The sequence below is a fragment of the Mastigoproctus giganteus genome, chromosome 3 (genome assembly GCF_048544385.1).
Source record: "Mastigoproctus giganteus isolate SK-2022 chromosome 3, ASM4854438v1, whole genome shotgun sequence".
In the NCBI taxonomy this organism is placed as follows: domain Eukaryota; kingdom Metazoa; phylum Arthropoda; class Arachnida; order Uropygi; family Thelyphonidae; genus Mastigoproctus; species Mastigoproctus giganteus.
Genome location: NC_143577.1, coordinates 7,429,622 through 7,439,302, shown reverse-complemented (window position 1 = coordinate 7,439,302; position 9,681 = coordinate 7,429,622).

Below are 9,681 nucleotides of genomic sequence, written 5' to 3'. Positions count from 1 at the left end.
CATATTCATTAAGCTTTTTAGGCCTTTAAATTTTAATTTTAATGTCAACCCACATAATGTTTTCCTTGCTGGCAGAGGTATGGTGTTTGTAGACAGAAGTTGGGATGAGCGCTCAATATTAAGTCCGAGGGATCCGGAACACTACTGTTCTGACAGTAGGGAAGATGTTTCATATTTTTTATAAAATTTATATCGCCTTCACAAAGAATTGTTAGCACGTCAGACTAGGAGAGTTGGTTGGAAAAGAAGCATCCTATATCAAAAATAAAGGTAATCCCTGTTGATTTCATAATATACTAGAATATAGGAATTATCAAGCACTTAATAGCTCTCTATTATCATTTCTATTTTTGGTATTGAGCTGGTGGTATTTTTCTATTTTTTATCATTTAATAAACATTAGGTGTAATATTTATTAATTGATTACCTACAAAGGGATAATCAACATAACTCTCACGATGTTCCTCAGTTACACTGGAATGTGTAACATTATATTACCAAAATCCATGCAAATGCCAACAGTAAACATGCATCTGATTGCATACATAACAAACTGGCATTTTGATTAATCACAATCCTTTATCTTTAGCTGCATAAATTAAACAAACTTACATGTAGCCAATTGCAGGAGAATCCAATTTTAGACTTTTTGGGTGGCAAGTGGCAGAGTTCACGGTAAAATTATTACCCTGGAATGACAGTTGGATAACTACAAAAAAAAAAATAATAAAAAGATGGAGTGCATTAATTGATGACAAGATCCTTATGTAAATATAAAATATAACACAATATGAGAGATGCCAAGAGGTCTACACCTCTTGGCATCTCTCATATTGTGTGATTAACTTCACAACTGGGTCGTCATGTCTGCAATACCAGGGTACCTGCCCACCCACTGATGATCGGCCAATAGCCGTGAAACAGTGCTGTCTGGGTGGTGGTACTCAACTGAGAATAAGTAACAATAGTCTTCTCTATTAGTGAAGCGTTACTTATTTGAAGTAGTGCAATATCATGGCAACTCGTCGTGAAGGCAGAGCACAATATGAGAAAGAGCAAATGATGCCTACAACAACTACTTTGTAGTTTATTAAGAGTTATCTATGGTGTATCTAAACACCGATATTATATAAAAATTAATAGAAGTATTCAAAATGAGTCTTAAGTCCAAAAGAGCAGATGTATGATAAGACATTAGTATGATGATTTAGAATAAAAGTATAAGAGTATAAATTGAGCCATTAGGCAAATAAACCTATAAAGGCTATGATAGCCTCAGTTGGTTTACAGAATTATATCCTCTAAATAAAGAAATAATTAGTAATAAAATAATAATATAAGAAATAAAATAGGATACACTCACAAGGGCTGGCACCATTCGATATATTTCATTCCATATCATTCAATGTATCCTATTATCAATAATTAGCCTCATAATCATTATTTTTATTATTTTATTCGATTTTTTATCTTATTTTATTACTAATTATTCGTTTATTTATACGGTATAATGCAGTAAAACAACTCAAGCTATCTTAGACTTTATGGGTTCTTTTTGCCTAATGGCTCACTTTGTACTCTTATACTTTTATTCTAAATCACCATGCTAATGTCTTATTATACATCTCTTTTGACCTTAAGAATTACTTTGAATACTTCTATTGCACTTATACACTCCTACGGTAATAATTATTTTACAGACCGATGTAATGTTAAATCAACAATTTGATGGGATTAATCTGATCTGGTACGCTTTTCACACTGCTTTGGCAAATGAATCCTATGACAATAATGCATAAATATTCATATATTGAAAGCGTAAAGGAGAACGTTGTTACTATCAAATCTACGGCATAATGAGAAGTTAATAAGTTACAAATCAAGAATTAAATGGAAGTCTGTTCCACCAATCAATTACTCGCTGGCTAAAGGCAAACTTCAGCACATCTATCCTACAACTGTCTTTCCTCAATTTGAATTTATGCCCTCTTAGGTGATTATTCTGAGCAAGAGGAAGAATCCCATCAACATTGAGCATGCACAAACCATTCAAGGCTTTATGAACCTCAATCAGATCACCTCACAGGTGCCTAGTCTCTATACACCGTAATTTGCAAAACTTAAGCCTTTTTTCGTAAGAGCAACTCTTCATTCCATTCACTAATCTTGTTACCCTACTCTGTACTCATTCCAGCAGCTCGACATCCTTCTTAAAATGAGGCCTCCAGACACGTATACAGTACTCAAGGTGTGGCCTGACCATTGCCTTATACAAGGGGATAATCACCTCCTTATCCCTGCTAGAAAAATTCCTGTACATCATTGACAAGCTGCCATGAGCTGCTCCTGAAGACTGTCTGCACTGCTCAGAAAACTTCATATCTGCCTACACAATTACCTCCAGGTCCTTTTTCATTCTTTACCACTGTCAGTGTAGTACCAAACAGTTGATACGTTACTCTGGGGTTACTGCTTCCAATATGTAGTACTTTACATTTGTCATTTCATTTGCCACCTCTCTTTGGTGCCTCCATAGCCAGGTGGGAAGGAGCAGCAGTGCGTAGCACACGCTTCTTGATTAGACCGTGGTTCGAGCCCATCACCACCAAATACGGAGGATGCGGAAAGGTCAGGGAATGACCACCGCATATCCCGGAACAATATGGCCTTAGTTGCTAATGCTCCTAAAAACCGAATAACAGCCACCTCTCAGCCCATCTACTCAACTTTTCTAGATCCTGTTGCAGCAGCGTACTGTCATTAGCGTCCTTAACAACCCTGCCAACTTTCTTATCATCTGCAAACATGGACATTAACCTGATATACCATCATCAAAATCATTTATAAATACAGTAATACCCCGACTTACGCGAACTCGGAGTTACGCGGTTCTTGATTTTTTCGTTTGGGAAGACTGGCGCCCACTATCTTCAAGGTTGTTTTTCTTTAGGGGAAACACATTTCACCATAATATCGTAAAAACCAACACAATTCCAGCTATCGGTATGCAATTAGATCGAGTTTACTACCGGTTTATAACAGATTCCACTAGCAGAAATGCAACTGGATTTTTATTGTTTTATGGCAGTAATCCCTAGAAATGTGAGGTGTTAATAGTGTATCTCTGCCTTTATGGTGTTGTTTATTCAGTTGCTACATGCGCACAGCTTTGTTTATGCGTATCAAGCGTGCCTCCTCGTTTTGTAATTGTGCTTTATTCCCTAAAAATGAGTAAAATACTTAAAAGGTGTGAAAAGGAAGCCTACTGAAGACACTGCAGATTCAAAGAGAAAAAGAAAAGCAATTATCGATGAACAGAGGCGGAATGGGTCAAAAATTGTTACCCGGGAAAATTTATAGTGGCCTCATACTATGGTTTATGGCCAAAATCACACAGGCCCACCGCGGTTTCCCCGGTAAGGCTTATGGCCAGTCCGCCTCTGTCGATAGAGAAAAAATATGAAATTGTGAAACGCTTTGAGCGAAATGAAAGACCATGTGATATTGCACGTGCTACAGGCCTAAATGAGGCAAATGCATAAAGCACATGACAATTGCAAACTTGACAGAAGGTATCAGCTCAATTGAAAAGGGCTTAAAAAATTTAAAAACAGACTACAACAAAGAACGCGTTATAGCTACAAAGCAAGGAATGAAAAATTATTAGCTTGCTACGAAGAAATTCTGCGCGAAAAAAAGAAGTCTCTGTGTCGTCAGACGAATTTGTTTAGATTTTATGAAGCCATCAACATCGAAATAACGTTTTTGCATAAGTCATTTATTTTTTTAATACATATTTTGCATTAATATGTATAAAGCAATTTTATTAATATTTTTCTACTAAACTAGTGTTTTTGTTAGTCCTTGGTCCCAATTAAACAAAATTTATATGTATTTATATGCAAAGTTGTACCCCGACTTACGCAAATTCGACTTAAGCGATTTTCGTCGGACCCACCTATCGCGTAACTTCGGGGTATTACTGTACAGAAAACAACAATGGACCCAACAGTGAACTCTGAGGGACTCCACTTATAACATTAGTTCAAGAAGAGTAGTGTCCATTAATTACCACTCTCTGTCTTCTCCCACTCAACCATCCCTTTATCCAACGCAGCAAGTTACCTCCAATGCCACACTGCTCCAATTTGTGCAGCAGCCTTCCATGTGCAAAAGTATTAAAAGCCTTTCTAAGATCCAAATATATGATATCAAAGTTATTCCCTACATCAAGTTCTTTTGTGACCACATCATAGTATCCAATCAAATTGGTCAGACAAGGCTTCCCCTTAACAAAACCATGTTGTGTCCAAGCTATAACTGAAGTCTTGTCTAGATGATCCGACAGAGCTTCTTTAACCAGTGCCTCCATTAATTTCCCTGGAAGAGAAGTTAAACTAACAGGTTTTTCTAATTTTGTTGCCCTTTGATCCTCCTTTGTGAATTGGGGTTAAATTTGCACATCTCCAGTCCATGGGTACCTCCCCTGAGTCCAAGGAAGCTCTCAAAATTGTGGCTAAGAGTTTGCTTACTTCCTCTGCTGCCTCCTTTAATATAACTGGATAGATCCCATCCACCTTGGGTGGATGGGATCCACCAGCAGTTATTACAAAATCATCTAGCTCAATGCCAGAGTTTAATTCACCTCTGGCATTCCCCTCCCTGAATAACTTTTCATGTTTGAAGGTAGATGCAAAATACTGATTTAGTTTGTTAGCCACCTGAGCAGGATCATCAACAGTTGAACCATCAATATCCAGTCAAAAATCTGATTCATCCCTTTCCTTCTAGAGTTTAAATAGGTAAAGAACTCTGCTGTTTATCTTTGCATCCTTTGCCAAAGATTTCTCATAATCTGCCTTTGCCTGCCTAATCTCCTTTGTGACTTGGTTACAGTCCAGTTTATATCTATCATAGGCTTCCATGTCACCCATTAATTTATACGTATCCAGTGGTGAGCTATAGCGGGCTCGCATAGGCTCGTGAGAGCCCATTGTTTTATTTTTTTGAAAATTTGAAAGCCCATTGTTGAAATAATCATTTATTTTTCAAATGAAATCCTGAATGCAATTATTGAGTATCCAGAGCCGAAACTATGGTGTGGCAAGATGGGCCCCATTCCCAGCATTTTAATGGCACAATCAATTGGCTATGTATTTTAAAATTGCTTCATTTTTGATTTAATTACAGTCGGACTGTTGTTTAACGAACTTCTTTATAGCAATTTTTTTTATTCCCCTATGGTAATTACATTCAAAATAGTTTCCATTGAACGAAGAAAATTTCCACATAACGAACAGATTAGGATAGACAACGTTGTATGCTTTGTTCTCACCTGTGGTCGTTAGGTAATTAGAAAGTGCAAATTAAGGGTGAAAGGGATTACCGTTTTGCAATGTTAGTGATGTCTGTAAAACCTATGCAGTCACATACCGAGAAGTTGCACTAATCAATATGCTTACCATAGCAGTCAGAGGATTAAGAAGATTCCCAACATTGATAATAGCCTCTAGTCAACCTGTATTCTGGTTCCCCTTTACTCCGACAAACAGGCATATGTTTTTTGGAGAAGTGAGTGATCCATGCCTTCCACTAAATTTCTCCGTCTATGTTTACATGGTTACAGTAGATGAATATCTGCGTGATTCCGACTTTTTGCAATGTATTCAAAGAAGTGAAAGTAGCAACTAGAGGGGGGGAGATGAGGCAACTAAGATATATAAACTTTACGAAGATGAAATGTTGGCAGATTTTGAAACTTTGTTGATCCTTTCACTGTGTAGAAAATGTTCTAAAATATAATGGCATACAGGCAACAATTACAAAAAAAAAACTGTATTACCAATCTCCAAAAAACTAGCATGAATTAAGGATGATTGCTAAAGAGCTTGATCATTTCGGGAGGGATGTGGAGCTGCTGAAATGAGTGCGGGGGTGGGGGGTGGAGCAGATAGTTGCTCTTGCGAAGAAGGGCTTGGGTTTTGCAATTGCAGTGTCTGGAGGCTGGGCACCGGCGTGGTGATCTGATAGACGTGTGTGGGGCCTTGAATGGCTTGAGCATGCTCAGTGCTGATGGGATTCTTCCTCTTGCTCGGATGGTCGCCTGAGAGGGCATGGATTCGGATTGAGAAGGAATGGATGTGGGGTGGATGTGCGGAGGTTTGCCTTTGGCCGGCAGGTGGTTGGTTGGTGGAGCAGACTTCCATCCCTTGTTGTGGAGGTTGGTAGCCTAAATAAATTTAAGGCTCAGCTGGACAGGTATTTCGAGTGAACGGAGGGGTGAAATGAGAGTTTTTTTTTTTTTTTTTGGCTGATGCTGCATAAGCTTGCTTTCTTGCATCATATGCCTCTACTAATGCTAATGTGGAATCTATAAAGATCGGTCGTATGTTCGGGCCGCGATGTAGCTCGCAGATGGCGATTGCGGGTTGGAGGAATTATCCGCTTTGTGCAAACATTTTTTATCAGAAGTTAAATATTCGGGATTATTAATCCAACTTTTAATATTTCTTAACCATTTAGCACTGATCGATATCCTGCAAGAGCTCTGTTACCTTTCAGAAGCTTTACAGAATCACTCTGGTAAAAGCAGATAACTTAATTATTTGAACTGTCAATGCAATTGCTAATTTGAAAATTTCTGAAGGAAATTATTAAGCTAAAGTTGAGAGCATGTTTAAGTTGAAAGAATTTGAAGGAATCAAAATCGAAAGTAAAAAAAGGAAAAATTACCTCGTGTCAAGTTATTAAATGCATTATTTCATCCTTAAAGGATAAGTTATTAATGCAACAGGGTGATTTTAAATTAAAAAATAAAGAATACGATAACATTGAAAGAAATTTTAAACATATGCTTCCCAAAATCGTGGAATGTCAAAAAAACTTTCGTCTCGGTTACAAGACGGTGAAAACCAAATAAGAAATTTAAGTTTTCTGATAAAATATGAAATAAAAATTAATGATTTTAGAGATTTTGTCGAAGAAAGTTTATCTTTAAAATCGAGTGAAGTTCCATTTTCAATTAAGAAAGCCAGAAACCCCTTTGAAACCATTGTGATTAACAGTGCTGAAGCTGAGTGAGCTTTCAGCATAATGAATAATATTGTGACAAATGAAAGCGTTGCAGATTATGATGATCTAAATGGAAAACCATTGCTTCAATTTGATCCGGATCGTTACGTCAAATCATTCCTTTGTAATCATCCCTCAGCTACTGAACAAAGCAGAAGAATGATAACAAATACAGTATTAATAAAGAAGTAAATTGGCATTTTTAGAATAAATTTTTCTTGAATATTTGTGAAATATTTTTTCATGAAATCTGTGATTTTTTGTGTATTTTTTCTAGAAAGTTTGTTTTTTATGTAATATTTGTTTTTATATTGTGCAATGTTTTGTGACAGTTTTTATGTTATTTGTGATGTGGGAAATATTTCATGTTAATTTTTATTCGCATTATTAAAATTTTAACACGAAAAAATGTATCCATTATATTTCCCTAGTTGTTAAAAAAAAAAGACGAATAAAAAAGTTGTGCAGGTACTGAGCACGCGCGGTAGATGGTTTATGTGAAACATCCTTCGCGTTTCTTTTAGGAATTTTTATTATTATTATTATTATTATTATTATTATTATTATTAGCCATATGGTGCAAGGAAGCCTGAGGCTTATGCTGCACCAGCCAAAAAAACTAAAAAATTTCTGAACTAGCATTAGCATTAGCATTAGTAGAGGCATTTGATGCAAGAAAGCAAGCTTATGCAGCATCAGCCAAAAAAAATAAAGTAAAATAAATAAATAAAAAATAACCACTTCAACTTCACCCCTCTGTTCGTTCAAAATACCTGTCCAGCTGAGCCTTAAACTTATTTAGGCTATCAACCTCCACTACAAGGGATGGAAGTCTGTTCCACCAACCAACCACCCGCAGGCTAAAGGCAAATTTCCGCACGTCTATCCTACATCTGTCTTTCCTCAATTTGAATTTATGCCCTCTCAGGTGATTTTTCTGAGCTAGAGGAAGAATCCCATCAGCATTGAGCATGCTTAAACCATTCAAGGCTTTATACACCTCTATCAGATCACTGTACTCGTTCCAGCAGCTCTACATCCTTCCTGAAATGAGGCCTCCAGACCTGTATACAGTACTCTAGGTGTGGCCTGACCATTGCCTTATACAATGGAATAATCACCTCCTTATCCCTGCTGGAAAAATTCCTGTATATCATTGACAATGCTCCATGAGCTACTCTTGCAGCCCGTCTGCACTGCTCAGAGAACTTCATATCTGCCTGCACAACCACCCCCAAGTCCCTTTCATTCTCTACCACTGTCAGTGTAGTACCACAGAGTTGATACGTTGCTCTGGGGTTGCTGTTTCCCATGTGTAGTACTTTACATTTGTCAATGTTAAACTTCATTTGCCACCTCTCAGCCCATCTGCTCAACCTTTCCAGATCCTGTTGCAGCAGCATAGTGTCAGTAGTGTCCTTGACAACCCTGCCAACCTTTGTATCATCTGCAAACTGGGACATTAAGCTTGATATACCATCAATATCATTTATAAATACAGAAAACAATAATGGACCCAACACTGAGCCCTGAGGGACTCCACTAATAACATTAGTCCACGATAAGCAGTGTCCATTGATTACCACTCTCTGTCTTCTCCCCCTCAACCACCCCTTTATCCATAGCAGCAATTTGCCTCCAATGTCACACTGCTCCAATTTATGTAGCAGTCTTCCATGTGCAACAGTATCAAAAGCCTTTCTAAGATCCAAGTATATAATATCAAAGTTATTCCCTGCATCCAGTTCTTTTGTGACTGCATCATATTATCCAATCAAATTGGTCAGGCAAGACTTCCCCTTAACAAAACCATGCTGTGTCTGAGCTATAACGGAAGTCTTGTCTAAATGATCCTGCAGTGCTTCTTTAACCAGTGCCTCCATTAATTTTCCTGGAACAGAAGTTAAACTCACAGGTCTATAATTACTTGTGTCAGCCTTTGATCCTCCTTTGTGAATTGGGGTCACATTTGCACATTTCCAGTCTATGGGTACCTCCCCTGAGTCCAAGGAAGCTCTCATAATTATGGCTAAGGGTTTGCTTACTTCCTTTGCTGCCTCCTTTAATATAACTGGATAGATCCCATCCACCCCGGGTGCCTTTCTTGTGTTTATCTTCAACAGTTTCTCCTGCACTTTACTCCCAGTTATTTTAAGATTCTGTAGCTTACTGCTAGAATTGAATACACCTCTGGCATTCCCCTCGCTGAATAACTCCTCGTGTGTGAATGTCGATGCAAAATATTCATTTAGTTTGTTAGCTACCTGAGCAGGATCATCAACAGTTGACCCATCAATATCAAGTGGACCAATCTGATTCATCCCCTTCCTTCTAGAGTTTACATAAGTAAAGAACTCTTTGCTGTTTTTCTTTGCATCCCTTGCCAAGGATTTCTCATAATCTGCCTTCGCCTGCCTAACCTCCTTTGTAACTTGGTTGCATATCAACTTGTATCTATCATAGGCTTCTGTGTCATGTGTTAATTTGTAAGTATCCCATGCATTTTTCTTCTCTGCCATATGCCTCATTAGTTCATCTGACATCCATTTTGGCTTAAACCTTGAACAATATTTCTTAGTTGGTATGTATAGCTTAGTAGCTTCCAAGATA